The following is a 5,623-nucleotide window of genomic DNA, read 5'->3' as shown; positions in this document are numbered from 1 at the left end:
CTTTTCTTCCTAGGCCCACAGCTGGACTCCATTCCCGGCCTCCATTCTGTTAGCTGGCAGCATGCAACTGAGTTCCAGGTGGACAGAAAGGTTACGGATGAAAGTCAGGGATGACACTTCCAGGCCCATCTCACTCTCTCTCTTTCTCTTTTTCCTTCCCTATCATACTGGAATGGAGTGAACTCCCAAGTTCCCAACTCTGAGAGCCATGCATTGTAGATGGTAGAACCACCGGGTAGACGGAGCTGTGTTTCCTGAATCACTGCTTTGAAAAGAATGATCCAACCTGCTAGACCTTGAGACAAGTGAGAAGTAAACTGCTTTCCTGTTGAGCCATGACATGCTTGGGCCTGTCTGCAATCACAGCATGGCTTAGACTACCCTAACCAAATTAGAAGTTGGTACTTTGAAGTGCATGCCCCCATAACAGAAGACTAAAGCATGTGACACTGACTGTGTGAGGAAACAGGTACTGGAGACGGGCAGGCTGGGGAGTCCTGTTTTGCTATGGCAAAATATTTGAGGAAACTGTTGCCTGAGTCACTGTGCAAGGGATTGCGGTGTGCACTAGTGAACCTTCACAGGAAGCCTGCAGGCATCAGTGGCTCCTGAACCCCTGATTTAAGGGGCTAAGGGGCAGTCCTTGGGTTGGAGTGAAGCCTGAACTGCATACATACAGTACTTCATATCAAATGTTGAAAATGCCAATTGTCTTCATCCAAGAACGGGCTGCAGAAGGCAGCAGAATTATGAGGGCCTAAAGCCCACACTGCTGCCCACACGCCTGTGGACGTGGTCTTCTCGGATTTCCCCCCTCACAGAGCTAACCTCGGAAATGCCTCACCTGGACCTTACCTTCAAGGGCAACTTGCCCACGAGTTGGCAGGTGGCAGATGGGTGCTGAAAGAGGAAAACAGTCCCGCTTCTAACACTCCATAGGTCTGGGGGACCCAGAAACACTTTTCAGCTAGGAGGTGTGCACTATTCTGTTTGGGATCCTAGAAAAGTTAAGCAGGAGTGATGACTGGAGACATCAAGTAACCTATTCAGGGTCATTTAGCTGCTTCTCCATTTCAATGGTTTGCCAGCATGATGCAGCAAATTAGAAGCAGAGTTTAGACTTTCCAAGAACTCATGAAATCTAAGAGGAGAGCACAAACATATGTTATGGTGGCCGTACTGTGGACCATCTGATCCAACTCTCACTTACAGAGGCCCAAACAGAGAAGAAGAGGAAGAACCCACTCTCCCACAGGACCTACTGTGTGCCTGGAACCCTGAAGAAAGCTTCCCACATATTAACTCATTTCATCTTCACAACATCACTACAAGATAAGTACTATCATCTCCATTTTGCAGATTAAAAACAACAGGAACAGAGTGGACAAGTGACTTCAGAGAGGGCGAGTAACTTACCTAAAGTCGTACATCTAATAAGTGACGGAGCCAGGATTCAAATCCATGCAGTCTGGCTCTAGAGTCTATGCTTGCAGCCGCTGTACTACGCCAACTCTGAAGCTAGTGAGGATCTACCGGATCTGTATTTCCAGGCAGCTCGCTGAAGCCTTCGTACTCACATGCGCTGTCTTCCTGCTGCTTGTTGGACAGGGCTCCAGATTTGACATGGACCAAACATGGTCAGGCCCAGCCTCATCTCTCCCAGCTTCTCTCCATCATGCTGCCTCAGCCTCCTACATCTTGCACCCCTGCCCTCTCCACATCTGTGAACAGCTCTGTAGCAGAGTGGGGAGCATATCCTGACGAGTCAGTTCTGGGTTTGAGTTTTGGCTCTGCGGTTTATTGTCTCTAGAATAACCTTGGGCAGGTATATGATAATGTCTACCAACCAGGAGTATCATGAGGATTCGATGAAATAATGTAGGTGAAGTGTTTCATATAGTGCCTGGCACGGGATATATACTTTAACAGCAGGAAACAATTTATTGATGTGAAATTCCATTATTCCCAGCTTCAAACGTCTCGTAGATGGCTGTTCATACCCATAAATGGTTGACAAGTCCCCTGCAGACTATGCATTCTGATTTAGGGTATGGAAAATAGGGTCAGTTAAATAGCCATTAGAGTGAGCAGGACAGAGCACTCACAGGGGCTGGGAATGGTCAGTGAACCCTTCCGGTAGAAGCTGCATTGAATTCAGCCTTGAAGGCGGAATTGATTCATCTAAGAAGAAATGAGTGGGGAAAGTGTGGAACAATGCTTAAAAGCAAGAAGCACACAGTACTTTGCAGTAGTGACTTTTGTTCGGTTAACATAGGCACCACTCAGGGGATCAGTGGGAGATATGTTTGAAAAGGTAGCTTGGGGAACCATTATAAGGGTCTTGAAATCCAGGCAAGAGAATATGAGATTTCTCCCGCCCTCCTTCCCTTTCTCTTATAGCAACAGTAATAACAATGGCAACAGCAAAGACAAAACCTCACAGAGGAAAACAGTCCAGATACCAATCTGTGCTCTTGGATTAATATTTAAAACCCAAATCTCAGCATCCCACGTGTAGACGAGCGAGGTTGTGGCCATACAGAAGGGTTTTGGGAAGTGTGTTCCTCTTACAATAAAGCTCTCCAAGGGCTGCATGCACTCAGGATAAATCATAGCAATTCGTAGCTTTGTGTTATTGGAAACATTTCAGTTCTATGAACCAGTCAGTGCTCAAAGAGTTCTGTCCTCATCTGGTCCAAGATTAATACAAAAGACTCACTGGGACCAGAGGAGGTGTAAGTTGGGTATAAACCAGAAAGAGCCTCATAGGCCAGGACAGAGCATGCTTGGATGCCAGCAGGGCCCAAAGTCTTGAGTCAAGCAAGAAGCCTTTTTCTAAGGTGTTTGATCTTTGTTAAACTTCCTTCTTCAAAATCTTCAGGTTACATTCTGTGTGTAGCTTTCCTTCCATGAGTTCAACTTTATTTTTTATTGGCAGTTATTAACCATAGATAATTTCTCACTTTTGTTTCATCAATGTCACTTATAAATTTTCACATCAACTATTATGTTATTATAACTGATAGTGTAAACAAATAATTCCATAAGATTAATCTTATTAGGGCTTTGCTGAATTTTAAAAAAAAAATATTGAAATGTACCTCACTAAATAAGAATGTACAAATAATAAGCATACAACTTGATATAATCAATCACCATAACAAATAGGACCTTTTTAGCACCTCCAAAAGCCAAGCTCAGGTCCCCTTTCCAAAACTGCTTTCTCCCTATTTAGTTACTACCCAGACTTCCAAAGCTACAGTTAAGTTTTGCTTGTTTTTGACCTTATATAAGTGGAGTCATACAGTATATATTCTTTTGTGTTGGATTTCTGTTCTCAAAATAATGTTCATGAGATTTGCTCATGTTTTATGTTTCCATGGTTTTTTTCATCATAATTGCTGAAGAGTATTTCACTGAATGAGTATACCACAATTTCTATTATGAATGAGCTTTTGGGTTGCTTCCAGTTTGGGACTGTTTCAAATAATGCCGCAATGAACATTCTCGTAAATGTCTTGGTACACATATGCTTGCACTTCTGTTGGGTATATGCCTAGTAGTGGAGTTGCTGGTCACAGGGTAGGTGTGTTTCAGTTTGCATTTCCTTGATTACTAATAAGGTTGAGCACCTTTTGTAGATATATCAGCTATTTGGATATCCTCTTTTGTAAAGAAGATATATTGAATTATCTGTATTACTTACTGATTTATAAAAAGTTTTTCACGTATTTTGGACATAAGTCCTTTGTCAATTATGTGTCACAAGTATCTTCTCCTACTATGTGGCTTACTTTTTCACTCTTTTAGTGATGTCATCTGATAAACAAAAGTTCTTAATTTAATGTAGTCCAATTTATCAATATTTCCTTTATTGTTGGTGAGTATATGTGTCATTTAATAAATACTTTTATCTATCTTCACATCATGAAGATATTTTCTTATTTTATCTTAAAGAAATGTCACATTTAGAGCTACCATCAATTGAGAATTGATTTTTATGTATGCTGTGACATAATAATCAAGTTTCTTTTCTTTTTCCCATACAGTTACCCAATAGACAAAACATTGATTGAACTGTCCTTTCCCCAACTTGTATGATCAAATGTCCAAATATGTGTGGACCTGTTTGAGGACTTTTTTCTTAGTCTATTTGTCTACCTTTACACAAGTACCACACGGTCTTAATTACTATAGCATTATAATAAGTATTGATATCTAGTGTGTAAGTTCTTTGACCTTACTCTTTCATAGTATCCCTTTTTATTTCCATATATATTTTAGAAGCAGCTCATAAGTTTTTTTTCTTTTTTTTAATTGGAGTATAATTGCTTTACAATGCTGTGTTAGTTTCTGCTGTACAGTGAAGTGAATCAGCTATATGTATACATATATTCCCTCCCTCTTGTACCTCCCTCCCCCCATCCCACCCATCTAGGTCATCACAGAGCACCGAGCTGAGCACCCTGTGATTTTTATCAGGATTATAAACCATGCAGTTTATATCTTACAGGGTTTTTCAATCCATAAACATGAGATATTTCTCTACTTATATAGGTCTTCATTAATTTCTCTCAATATTGTGTTATTGTTTTGCAGAAACCTTGCCCTATTTTGTAAGATTTATTCATAGGTATTTGGTGCTATAAATGGTATCTGCTTAAAAAAATTGTATTTTCTAATTTTTGCTTCTTTAATTGATTTTGTACCTTGACCTTGTATCCACAAACTTTGCTAAACTCACTTATTATTTCTGATAATTTACTTGTAAATGAATTTTTTCTGCATACAACACTATTTGTAAACAATAATAGTTTTTTAAACAATAATAGTTTTATTTCTTACTTTACATTCATTATATCTTTTGTTTATTTTTTGTTCTCGTTGTACTTACTAGGATTTTCTGTAAAATGCTACATGGAAGTGGTGATGCTGGGCATACCTGTCTTATCCCTAGTCGCAGAGAGAAAGTTTTCAACATTGCACCATTTAGTATGATGTTGTGGTTTTTTTAGCAACCCCTTATGAAATTAAGGAAATTCTTCTCTATTTATAATTTTTGAGAAGTTTTTTTCTCATAAATAGATGTTGAATTTAATTAAATATTTCTTCATCTATTGAAATGTCCAAAAGATTTACAGCTTTCTTAATGTTAATATGCTGAATTACACTGCCTATTTTTTTCCAATGTTAAACTAGTCTTGCATTCCTAGAAAACATCCAACATGATTTTGATGAATTGCTGGATTGAGTTTGCTAATATTTCTTTAGGGTATTCGCACCTAAGTTCATGAATAATATTGGCCTATGATTTTTGATAACAAGGTTATAGTATCAAGGTTATAGGACCTCATAAAACAAATTGGAAGCTTTTCCTCTCTATCCTCTGGGATAGATTTTGTGGATAGTTTTTGTGGAATTTGTGGAATAGTTTTTAAGAATTGTTCTTTCTTAAATGTTTGGTACAATTCACCAGTGAAGCCCAACTTTTCTTTCTGGGAAAGAAACATGGAATTAAATTTAAAAAAATATTTATAGGACTAATTCATATATTCTATATCTTCTTGGGTCAGTTTCAGTAAGTAATGACTTTTAAGGAATTTATCCATGTCATGTAAAATTT

Source organism: Grampus griseus (assembly GCF_964374135.1).
Source record: "Grampus griseus genome assembly, chromosome: 1".
Classification (NCBI taxonomy): Eukaryota; Metazoa; Chordata; class Mammalia; order Artiodactyla; family Delphinidae; genus Grampus; species Grampus griseus.
The sequence above is the reverse complement of the archived record's forward strand: the minus strand, read 5'-3'. Positions refer to the sequence as shown.